This window comes from Ranitomeya variabilis, chromosome 1 (genome assembly GCF_051348905.1).
Source record: "Ranitomeya variabilis isolate aRanVar5 chromosome 1, aRanVar5.hap1, whole genome shotgun sequence".
In the NCBI taxonomy this organism is placed as follows: domain Eukaryota; kingdom Metazoa; phylum Chordata; class Amphibia; order Anura; family Dendrobatidae; genus Ranitomeya; species Ranitomeya variabilis.
Window position 1 is genome coordinate 468737842 of NC_135232.1, and position 13499 is coordinate 468751340.

The window sequence follows — 13499 nt, forward strand, 5'->3', positions numbered from 1 at the left end:
TGGTTTTTGGGTACCTCCAAGACCTCCGGCTCAAATGGCACCATCTTCGTCCTCATCTACCTCTATGCCCTCCTCCTCTTTTTTAGAGCAGAGGCCCCTTGGGGGGTACGATTTGAGGAAACGGGTGTAAAAACTAGCTACGATGATAATCAAATCATAAATCTTAGTAACTATGCTATGTCACCTGGAGAGATCAGTGTATTGAAAAAGGGACTAACATTTGTTCCCACAACATTATTTAATACTTTTGCGTGGGTGAAGGATTTGAACTTATACTGCCGGAAGTTAAAGTGGAAAAAAATTTTTTCTTTGCATAATAAACAACAATGTTTAGAACTTGGTATATCCGAAGAGGATCTTGAAGGGGTTAACATCCTGACGGATCTCTTGGAGGATAATGAAAGGGGGGAAGGTTTGGGTCCACACACAAACCTCAAGTTAAAGAGCAATAAGATGCCTCCCCCTGGGGATTACACCAATATTGACATGTTTCTAAAAGTGGTCGAGGATGACCTTAAAAAGGTTGGCCAAAAAAATGGTAACATACCGCCAAATTTGAGCGGTGAAGAATGGGAGGCCCTGGAAAAACTCGAGAGAAATGATCAAATCATTATTAAGCCATCTGACAAGGGGGGCAATCTGGTCATCCTCGACCACAGAAGATATGTAGGAATGTGTAATCTGATTCTTGATGACAAAGAGACATATGGCAGACTTATGAGTGATCCCACTGAAAGGTTCACCATGCTTTTGGTTTCTATCCTAGACGCAGGTCTGAATAAAAAACTGATCTCTCACAATGAGCATAAATTTCTGGTTCCTCGTACTCCCATGATCCCGACCTTTTACGCCCTTCCGAAGGTCCACAAGGGTCTCCTGCCCTTAAAAGGACGCCCCATAGTCTCGGGTGTAGGTTCACTGAGTCAGAACGTTGGCATTTACGTGGATAACATCTTACGTCCGTTTGTAACATCTTTACCCTCCTATGTAAGGGACACGTCCGATCTACTCCAAAAGATAGATGGCATTATGGTGGAACAGGGTACCATCTTGGGCTCGATTGATGTCGAGGCCCTATATAGTAGCATTCCACACACAGAGGGCCTTAGAGCACTAGAATACTATCTAAAGACAAGGGCCATCTATTTTGAAGAACACAATAAATTTGTGGTTGAGTTGATGAAATTTGTTCTAACCCACAATTATTTTCTATTTGACGGTAAGTACTTCCACCAGCTCAGGGGGACTGCGATGGGTTGCTCCTGTGCGCCCTCGTACGCAAACCTCCTCCTGGGCTGGTGGGAGGAAACCATAGTATTCCCGGAGTGTGAGGGATGGTGGAACAACAAAATATCGGCATGGTACCGTTATATAGACGATGTCCTGGTCATATGGAGTGGTACACAAACGGAATTTAACAGCTTTGTACAGGAATTGAATAATAACAGGGTTGGCCTAAGGTTCACATCGGAAAGTGATACACGTGAACTGGCCTTTCTTGATGTAAAAATTACTATCAATGCCAATGGTATGTTAGATACAAGACTGTTCCGTAAGCCAACTGCTACTAATGCCCTGCTTCGGTGGGAGAGCCACCATCCGGTTCCCCTGAAGAAGGGCATTCCTCGAGGTCAATACCTTAGAGCTCGGAGGAATTGCTCCAATCCCGCCACCTTCAGGGCACAGGCTTACGATCTGAGGGAGAGATTTCGAGATCGGGGCTACCCAGATGAGGTTCTGGATCCAGCCTTCAGGAACGCTATGGGGAAGGATAGACGGTCTCTACTGTATACGAACAGAGAACCAGAAAGTGAGAATGCTCCGAGGATCATAGGGACGTATGACAATCAAACCAATCGGGTGTTCAGTATCCTCAAGAGACACTGGAGCATTCTTCGGATGGATGAAACCCTGACGGATGTCATCCCAAGTAGACCCCAGATCACCTTCCGGAGAGGACGCTCTCTGAAAGATCGGCTTGTACATAGCCACTATAAAAGAGAAAAACAAGCAGGGACCTGGCTTGACAGACGGGTAAATGGCACCTTTAGGTGCGGAAACTGCTCGTTTTGTGATTTTTTAGTACCCTGCAAGAATTTTGTCAGTGCATCAAATGGAAGACAGTTCTTTTGCAGGGACTTTGCGAATTGTAGGACCATGGGCGTGGTATACATGGCCACGTGTGTATGTCCAAAAAATTACGTAGGCAAGACCAAGAGAGAGCTGAGGAGGAGGATCGGGGAACACTTGGGTGACAAAGAACTGCAGGGACACCCCCATAGCACGTCACGTCTGGGAAGCCCACCAGGGTGACAACAGGGTACTCTCCTTCTGTGTCCTGGAGGTGGTGAAGCAAAATGGGAGAAGGGGTGACTGGGACAGGGTGATCCTACAAAAGGAGACCCAGTGGATATTCAGAATGGAGTCAGTTGTCCCAAGGGGACTAAATGAACGGTTAACTTACAGTTGCTTTGTGTGAACTGGGTTCACCGATTTAGCTTCCCCGTTTCCCTGACATAAACAAAAAAGGCTGTGCAGATCTAATAGATGGTTTGCTGTATACATTTTGGGAGATTAGTTAAAATTATTACTCCAATTATCCGCCAATTATGGGTTTTAGGAAAAGATAACTACTGGTGGGGGTTGGGCTGACATAAAAAGAGGGGTTATTTGGGGAATTTTGTTTGTATTTGTGTAAGAGAATCTCCAACCCCCTCATTCTGAGCGATTTCACGTATGGTGTATAAGGCCTGTGTTTATTCACACATATGTTAATGTATAGTTATTGATTAGCGGCGCAATTGTATATTGATCTCTTTAATATGTGCACACAGGATATGTTGTACAAAAGCGGTGATACAATGGGTTTAACTCTGTCCTCATTCTAGATATGATATTACATTACTTGCATTACTTGCGGGCATCTGGGTAATGGAACATGCGCAGTAGCAAGAATGTAAATGAGGGACAAAACAAACCGATAATTAAATAGTATCCCATGAACACCTATGTAGATAGAATGGTCTGTTAGACCATTCGGGATCTGGAAACGGCGCATGCGCAGTATGGGAGCGCCGGCGGTGATATGAAAAGATCCACAACAAAATGGAGTCCGCTACAGTCAGCGCAGTTTGAATGAATGTGCCAGACCTCTGGGGTCTGAGAACGGCGCATGCGCAGTACGAGAACGCCGAGAATGACAGGGGAGTAATGGCGGCTGCCATGCACAATGTGAGGAAATGGACCGGGGGGTTGCCTGAACACCTGCACTATGAACTGTACATTAATCTTAAGGTACGAACGATCCCCTGTAAAGCCGCCCTCTAGGTGGAGATTATTTAAGCAGGCTCCTGTCAGTGTAAACCCTGCACCCACAACCAGGCACAGCATATCTCCGATGTGATTCTATCACACGGTTCTTTTTCCCATATGCCTCCTGAGGAACCACATCATGGGGGGGAAACGCGTAGAGGCGAGACCTGAACGCAGATAAGTGTATCAGGTTTTTTATTTTTGTATTTTTGGTCTTCCACTATGTGTGCACTCTGGAAAAACTGATAAGAAGTTGTATTAGTATATAAAAATAACTCTTTTATTATTTTTTGTGTGCGCCCTTATAAAACGGAGATTATTATATCTCCTTTATCATCTTGTGTGTTAAGCCACAAATGGAACTAATGTATAAAGGCACTGTGGTTAGCCCATTTGTGTAACTCCTGCTAAGGTGACCACATGTTTACATTTCCACGGTAGTCCACCAGTATAGCTCCATAGGCACTTCCTTACAGGAGTCTCCCTTGGTGTAGGGATTGGCCTAGGGCTTTAAGGGACAGCCGCCGAGGAGCGGGGGCGCCATTTTGCGCTCAAGAGGGTGCCAACCTCCGCTGTCAGGCAGGGCAGTCCGGGTAGGGAGTTTTAAGGGCCTAATAGCCAGTGAAGGAGGCTTAGAGCACATGGTTAGGGGTGCCACAGACTGCTTCATTAAGGTCTTTGAGGCATTTTGTCTATCTTTATTGTAGAGGCACAAGAGTGGTAGACTTTTGGCATTTATTTGTTCACGTATAGGTTTGCCCTAGGTGTGGGCAACTGTGGGGTGTCCTTGAATCTAATTAATAGGGACCCACAGGGCATCCAGGGATAGTCGCCGAGGAGCGGGGGCGCCATATTGCGTCCAAGAGGGTGCCAACCTCCGCAGACAGGTAGGGAGTACCCTAGGGATACGTAGGTATCAGAGTAAGTTGGGTACCCTCCTGTTTTTTGCCCATGAACAAGTAGGCCGGTTTTAAACCTATTCTTATATAGAGGGATTTTTTTTATTAGGGGTTGTGTTGGTTTGTTATTCCTATATTTGAAATAAAGTTGATTATGAATTAGTTTTCGGTTTAGTTTGTTGCTCCTTGTTGGGAAGATAATCTCCTTGGTCTCCCAGGTGATAATTGGGTTTTGAGAACGCAACCAAGGAATGCCTAAAATCACAGGAAAATGAGGAGAAGAAATTAGCAAGAAAGAAAGTTGCTCCTGATGATTAGGCTCCAACAAAATTTCAAGGGGTACGGTCTCCTGATCCACAGGCCCAGAAATTAAAGGTGACCCATCCACTGTTTCCATGGTAATTGGAGAGGCTCTTTGCTGAATTTTAATACCATGTTCCTTGGCAAATGCGATATCCATGAAATTGCCACCTGCACCAGAGTCAATCATAGCTGAACTGGAAATCCACTGTCCTGAACACAGGATCTTAATAGGGAGAGAACAGTGAGAGTTCTTTTCCTTCAGCTCCTTGGGGGGTGAAGTCATAGAAAGTGAATGGAACACAGAGTTTAAAGGCAGGCTACATTCAGAGATGTCAGATTCAACATCAGAGTTGTCATACTCCCCTATTGCTGCTAGCACCTTGTTAGGCCATCTAGGACACTTAGGACAATTGATCAAGAAGTGGTCAGACTGGCCGCAGTAGAAACATAGACTTTCACGAAGGCGATGCTCCCGGCGCTCATTGATCTCGCGCCTCTGAACGGAATCAATTTGCATGGCCACCTCCTCCACCTCCCGAGAGGTTTTACCTGCAGGCTCTTTGGAAGGAAGGGAAAAGTTAGAAACACGGTTATATGCAGCAAATTTCTCCTGCCTACGCTCAGTAAGGCGAATGTCTATGCGCACACAATGCTGTATAAATGTCTCTAGTTCTTGTGGTGACTCAGAGCGGGCTAGATCATCTTTTACAATGCTAGACAGACCCATCTTAAAAATAGGCAATTGTGCATAACTGTCCCAATTGGTATCTACCGCCAATCTCCTGAATTCAGTGGCATACTCAATAACAGAACGTTTAGCCTGGCGTAAAGACAACAAAGCAGATTCAGCGGTTGCACAGTGATTAGGGTCATCAAACATTAATGCCATAGCGGCCAAGAAATCATCCAAGTCAATTAACCATGGGTCACGAGACTCAATCATCGGATTCGCCCAGGTGAGTGCTCATGAGGTCAGTAGCATTATTACACACAATACTTTGGATCTATCAGTAGGAAAATGGTCAGTATGCACATCAAAATATAGCATACATTGATTCACAAAGCCACAAAATTTGTCGCAATCACCGTTAAATTTGAATGGGGGCAACTTAGGTGGGCTAGCTGGTGGCAGTTGCCCAGAGGGTAAAGTCACTTGTGCAGCTATTTGCGTGCTTATGTCCTGAAAAGCCCGTCCATACTGGGACTCTATGCCAGCAAGTTTGTTTTCCTGGGCTGCCATGCGATTGCTTAAGTCCTGCAAAGTTTGTCCAAACACTTGTTGATTGTGTTCAAAGCTTCCAAACTTCTTTTGCAGACCTTCCACATCTTTCTGCAGTGATCTAATTATGGAAAATACCTGCTCTAATCTGCTCTCAGCAGTCATTGTTCCAGCAGTCTCCTTTTTTTTTTTAGGCTAGATTATCCTGTAATAATTATAGGAGATAACTCAGGAGACTCTTTGCGTGGAACAAGACAACTACAGGACACAGTTTTATAAGTGGTAAAGTCTATATTGTCACACGGTGATTCAAACAGGTGCAGAGAGAAACTCAAGTCCACAATACTTGGTGCAAATAACAAACGCAGCTTAGCAGTCTATAGGAAACTTCAGAGGGAAATGCAATCAAGCAGAAAGTCTATGAAGCACAGTTATTCTTGAAGAAACTTGACACGAATAAATCCTTGACTTAGTCCAGACACAGATAGATATGCTTATAAGGCAGTTCAAATCAAATTTTAGCTCAACCAGGGAGGCCTGGTTATTAGTCTCAGGTTATTGCAGAAGCAGCAGCAGCTTACATGTCCAGCAAATGCAGATAAAGTGAACACGAGGAGCAGATGAAGGAGGACCACTGGAGACTTGTGTATGCAGCAGGAACTCAGAGCAGAGTAGCAGGATCACCACACAGGTCCACAGGAGCAGGTGCACAGCCAGGGAGCAATCAGAGGTCAGGAGCTGGAAGCAAGGCAGAATAATCTAGCACAGACTGAAGGCTGGGGTGGAGTTTTATAGCAGGAAGACAAGTGCACATGAGACCAAAGACACCATGTTGGAAAAGGGCAGTAATGCACAAAAGGTAAAGAATGTTCAGAGTCCTGACAAATGCATATGGATAGGGACGCTGCATTTCCCTGATGGTACACTGAGTGAACATTGTGGAGGCTGGTACTGAGACACACCCTGGCACGGAGTATGTGCTCCCGATGTGGAGGATTGCTGGCCCCACTTCTATCACGGCTTCCTCCACCTCCTACACAAGTTACTGCACCACCTATTTTTCCTCCTTATCATCCATCTCTGATGTGCTATCTCAGAGCACATCATCCACATTAGCCGAAAGCTCTGCAGCACTGCCTCAGCAAGTCGGCAACAGACTCTGCTGAAGCTAATTTGTCTAGGAGACAAACCACACACTGCAACAGAGTTAATTAAAGGAATAACTGACTAGACAGATCTGTGGTTTTTGCCGTTGAACCTCCAACCTGGCATGGTCGTGTGTGGTAATGGACGTAAACTACTGGCAGCTGTGAAGCTTGGCAAACTCAAACACGTACCATGCTTGGCACATGTGCTCAATTTAGTAGTTCATTGGTTTCTGAAAACATACCCAGATTTGTCAGAGCTTCAGGTGAAGATGCGACGCATAAGCACACATTTCCAAAAGCCAGCTACAGCTGCCGCCGCTCAGGCAGTACTGCAGCAGTACATGCAAGTGCCAGCTCATCGACTGGTGTGTGATGTCACCAAGTGCTGGAACTTCACACTGTACATGCTGGCAAGGCTTTGTGAGCAGAAGAGGCCAGTGGTTGAGTACCAGGTCCTTTGTGGGGTATTTACTTTGTGTGTGAGGGTTTATTTGAATTTGAAGACAATATAAGGAGGAAGGGGTGAGTTGGGGGGTTTGGTGCAGACACATAATGGTGAGTGGCAGTATGGTTTTAGACACTGTATGACAAACAAAAGGGAAATGCATGTGGATACAGTATGGGGAGTCGGAGGAATGTGTGAGGAGGCGTATGGAAAGTAAGAGAGTAAATATATGAGGAAGGAGGGAGAAACGTGTGAAGAGACTTTTGAGGGGAAGAGTACGAGGAGACAGTATGGGGGAAGAAAAGTGTGAGTGGACACAGAATAGAGATTGAGTAGTATGGGGAGTAGCATGGGGGATAAATATAATGGCACAGCCAAGAGAGGACTGTATACCAAAGGAGGGAGAGTGTGGTGGGGGGCATAGTATGGAGACTGGGCCCTATAGAGGAGACACAGTATGAAGAGGGGGACCAGTATGGAAAGGAGAGGACAGTGTGGAGGGTATGTACCATAAGAGGGACAGTGTGAGAGTCATATTTTGTGCAGGAAACAAAGTGAGGGGCAATTATCTATTCAGGGGCTCAGCGTAGGGCAGATATTTTTATTCAGGCGCATTATAATAACCCTGCTATCTTTAAGAGCATCGTGTCAGGATGTGCTGCAGAAGACCAGAGAAGATAGAAGTCTGCAGAGATGAGCTATGGATGAGAAAATTCATCATGGCATCTGGACAAGATGAAGAAAAGAAAGAATGACAACGTCATCTGGATTTAAATATTTTTTGTGATACGGACTAGTTGTCATATTTGTATTTATGTTCGCACATTAAAGGGGTTGCCTAAGTTTGTGATCAATTTGCAGTCATTCTATGTAACTGAAGATTTCTGAATTCTCACAGTGCGCACTACAGCTGTCAGGATTCTCTCGTGCCAGTGATTTGCATTCATGTGGTCACATGCTGACTAGACATGCGTGGCCTCACTCAATGAAAATGTATTGATCGAGGCCGAGCACGTCTAGTCGGAAGGTGGCCAGAAGTACATAAATCTCATACTTGTGTAAGGGAGAATCCTAAAAGTGTGCAGTATATGTACTGCAACACACACGTCGGCATTCTGGTCAGCCTCCACGTACAAAAAACTAAAGAGTTGGCATGGATGTCTGACATTTGTGCAAATCTCCAAGACTTTGAGGACTCCGCAAAGATGGTGTGTGGCGATGACACCATAGTCAGCACAACTATCCCACTTCTGTACCTACTTAAACAGTCACTTCTCACAATTCACCATGAAGATTTTCATGCGGAGCAGATGGGGATGGAGGAAGACAGATGCCCCTACATGTACTTAAGCTGGCTAGTAGCTGTAAACCATTCAGCTGCCGCGATAAAGACTAAATCTTCGAGCACTAACAAATACTCAGAGACGACCCGAGCGTGCTCGGGAAAACCCGAGCAACGAGTACACTCGCTCATCACTAACAGGGATCTTTTCACAGTTGCTGACAAAAGAAGGTTCCACACAGAAGGTTCTGGTGTGGAGCAGTCGCTATCCGTTGGTGGCACAGTGGTAGAAGCTGACACTTCCGTGTCTAAGTGTGGCTGTAACTGGCCGAAACGTCATTTTGCCTGTATAGCGCCCCCACTGCCGCAGGGCTGAGGGGTACCCGGTACCGGGCCTCTGAGTCTCTGTCCTGGGGTTGTCACGGTGGCTAGACCCGGTCCGTGACCCTGCTGAGGGGCGCCCAATGAAAGGTGTGGGTGGTGATGATGTTATGGTGCGGTGCAGGTCGCAGTAAATAACGAGGGCACCAGGTTGCAGTCTCTTTACCTCTTTACTGAAGGCTTCAGGATCCTCAGTCCGGAATACGGTTAACCGGGCTGCGCAAGTCTGGCCGGTCCGATAGCACCTCCAGAGTTCCCTTTGCAGGTGGAAATCTCTGCCTACCTTCTAGCGCTTGTGTGTTGTGGTCCTCCCCTGCTGTGCTTACGGGATAGTCCCCACAACTGTTGTGTCTGTTTCTGAAGTTCCCTCACAACTCGATTATGATGTTCTTCTTCGTCCCCCAGATGATATGGCTAGGATGCACCCATATGACGGGTAGGCTCGGAGCTCTTCCTGGACCCTAGTGTCGCACCTCTCCTGTTGTTGCCCCCTATGTCTTCTGTTATGATCCTTAGTGGTTGAGGATCACAAATTACTCCAGCTAAGTAACAAACATAGGACAAGCTCTAGGGAGGTGGCAAACTGGACTGACCGCAAATCTGAACCTATCCAAACACACAAGAAGTAGCCGGTGAACGTGCCTAAAAATCCTAGACGTCTCGAGCCAGCCTGAGGAACTAACTACCCCTAGAGAGAAAGAAAGACCTCTCTTGCCTCCAGAGAAATAATCCTCAAAGATATAGAAGCCCCCTTATATAGAAGATAATAACGGTGAGGTAAGAGGAAGGCACATACACAGGGGTGAAAGCAGATTCAGCAAATGAGGCCCACTAATACTAGATAGCAGAAAATAGAAAAGAGAATCTATGCGGTCAGTAAAAAACCCTTACAAAATATCCACTCTGAGATTTCAAGAACCCCCACACCAACTAACGGTGTGGGGGGAGAAACTCAGTCCCCTAGAGCAATCAGCAAGCGAGGAAATCACATTTTAGCGAGCTGGACAAAAAACATAATGAACACTGATAATCAAAAAATGATCAAACAAAAACTTAGCTTGTCTTGGAGAGACTGGGAGCAAGGTAGACACAAGGAATCTGAAGAGCACTGAATACATTGATAGCAGGCAAGGAACTGAGTCTCCAGGTGAGCTAAATAGGAAACCAACCAAGGATAACGAACCAGCTGATGCAGCCAACCTGCAGAAAGACAACACTACACAGTACCGCTTGTGACCACTAGAGGGAGCCCAAAAATAGAATTCACAACAGTACCCCCCCTTGAGGAGGGGTCACCGAACCCTCATCAAGACCCCCAGGGTGATCAGGATGAGCCGCGTGGAAGGCACAAACCAAATCGGCCGCATGAACATCAGAGGCGACAACCCAGGAATTATCCTCCTGACCATAGCCCTTCCACTTAACCAAATACTGAAGCCTCCGTCTAGAGATACGAGAATCCAAAATCTTCTCCACCACGTACTCCAATTCGCCCTCGACCAGCACCGGAGCAGGAGGCTCAACAGAAGGAACCACAGGTACCACATACCTCCGCAACAAAGACCTATGGAACACATTATGAATGGCAAACGATGCTGGGAGATCCAAACGAAAACACACCGGGTTAAGGATTTCCAAGATCTTATAAGGACCGATGAAGCGAGGCTTGAATTTAGGAGAGGAGACCTTCATAGGAACATACCGAGAAGACAGCCACACCAAATCCCCAACAAGAAGTCGGGGACCCACACCGCGGCGGCGGTTGGCAAAGCGCTGAGCCTTCTCCTGTGACAACCTCAAATTGTCCACCACATGGTTCCAAATCTGCTGCAACCTATCCACCACAGAATCCACCCCAGGACAGTCAGAAGGCTCAACCTGACCCGAGGAAAAACGAGGATGGAAACCAGAATTGCAGAAAAAAGGCGAAACCAAAGTAGCAGAACTAGCCCGATTATTAAGGGCAAACTCGGCCAATGGCAAAAAAGTCACCCAATCATCCTGATCAGCAGAAACAAAACATCTCAAATAAGTTTCCAATGTCTGATTAGTTCGCTCGGTTTGGCCATTAGTCTGAGGATGGAAGGCCGACGAAAAAGACAAATCAATGCCCATCTTAGCACAAAAAGTCCGCCAAAACCTGGACACAAACTGGGATCCTCTATCAGACACAATATTTTCAGGAATGCCGTGCAAGCGAACCACATTCTGAAAAAATAGAGGAACCAAATCGGAGAAAGAAGGCAACTTAGGCAAGGGCACCAAATGGACCATCTTGGAAAAACGATCACACACCACCCAGATGACAGACATTTTCTGAGATACTGGAAGATCCGAAATAAAATCCATGGAAATGTGCGTCCAAGGCCTTTTCGGAACAGGCAAAGGCAAAAGCAAACCGCTGGCACGAGAACAGCAAGGCTTAGCCCGAGCACAAATCCCACAAGACTGCACAAAGGAACGCACATCCCGCGACAAGGAAGGCCACCAGAAGGACCTAGCCACCAAATCTCTGGTACCAAAAATCCCAGGATGACCCGCCAACACCGAAGAATGAACCTCGGAAATAACTCTGCTGGTCCATCTATCCGGGACAAACAGTCTCTCTGGTGGACAACGGTCAGGTCTATCTGCCTGAAATTTCTGCAGCACTCGTCGCAAATCTGGGGAAATGGCAGACAAAATCACTCCCTCTCTGAGAATACCAGCCGGCTCAGAAACTCCCGGAGAGTCAGGCACAAAACTCTTAGAAAGTGCATCAGCTTTCACGTTCTTCGAACCAGGCAGGTATGAGACCACGAAGTTGAAACGGGAGAAAAACAACGACCAACGAGCCTGTCTAGGATTCAGGCGCTTGGCAGATTCAAGGTAAATCAGATTTTTGTGATCAGTCAAGACCACCACACGATGTTTAGCTCCTTCGAGCCAATGTCGCCACTCCTCAAATGCCCACTTCATAGCCAACAATTCCCGATTACCAACATCATAATTCCGCGCGGCAGGTGAAAACTTTCTTGAAAAGAAAGCACATGGCTTCATCACAGAGCTATCAGAGCTTCTCTGCGACAAAACAGCCCCTGCTCCAATCTCAGAAGCATCAACCTCGACCTGGAAGGGGAGAGAGACATCTGGCTGACATAAGACTGGAGCTGAAGAAAACCGGTGCTTCAGCTCCCGAAAGGCCTCCACGGCCGCAGGAGACCAATTAGTCACATCAGAACCCTTCTTGGTCAAATCCGTCAAAGGTTTAACCACGCTAGAAAAATTAGCGATGAAACGACGGTAAAAATTAGCAAAACCCAAGAACTTCTGAAGACTCTTAACAGACGTGGGCTGAGTCCAGTCATGAATAGCCTGGACCTTGACTGGGTCCATCTCCACAGTAGAAGGAGAAAAAATAAAACCCAAAAAGGAGACCTTCTGTACTCCGAAGAGGCATTTTGAGCCCTTCACAAATAAAGCATTAGCTCGCAGGACCTGAAACACCATCCTGACCTGCTTCACATGGGACTCCCAATCATCAGAAAAGACCAAAATGTCATCCAGATAAACAATCATAAATTTATCCAGATATTCTCGGAAGATGTCATGCATGAAGGACTGAAACACAGAAGGAGCATTAGAGAGTCCAAAAGGCATCACTAAGTACTCAAAATGGCCTTCGGGTGTATTAAATGCTGTTTTCCATTCATCTCCCTGCTTAATGCGCACAAGGTTATACGCACCACGGAGATCTATCTTGGTGAACCAACTGGCACCCTTAATCCGAGCAAACAAATCAGACAATAGTGGCAAAGGATACTGAAATTTGACTGTGATTTTATTCAGAAGACAATAATCTATACAAGGTCTCAAAGAACCGTCCTTCTTGGCCACAAAAAAAAATCCCGCAGCAAGAGGGGAAGAGGATGGGCGAATATGTCCCTTCTCCAAAGACTCCTTTATATAACTCCGCATCGCGGCATGCTCTGGTATAGACAAATTAAAAAGTCATCCCTTAGGGAATTTACTACCAGGAATTAAATTTATAGCACAGTCACAATCCCTATGAGGAGGCAGGGCACAGGACCTGGGCTCATCAAATACATCCTGGTAGTCAGACAAAAACTCAGGGACCTCAGAAGGAGTGGAAGAAGCAATAGACACCAACGGAGTATTGCCATGAATTCCCTGACAACCCCAACATAGCTTTCCAATCTAAAACTGGATTATGAGCTTGCAGCCATGGCAGACCCAAAACGACAACATCATGCAAATTATGCAGAACAAGAAAGCGAATCACCTCCTGATGTACGGGAGTCATGCACATGGTCATTTGCGTACAATACTGAGGCTTATTCTCAGCCAATGGCGTAGCATCAATTCCCCTCAGAGGAATAGGAAATTCCAAAGGCTCCAGGACAAAACCACAGTGCCTGGCAAACGACAAATAAATCAGATTCAGGGCCGCACCTGAATCCACAAAAGCCATGACCGGGTAGGACGACAAAGAACAAATCAAAGTAACAGA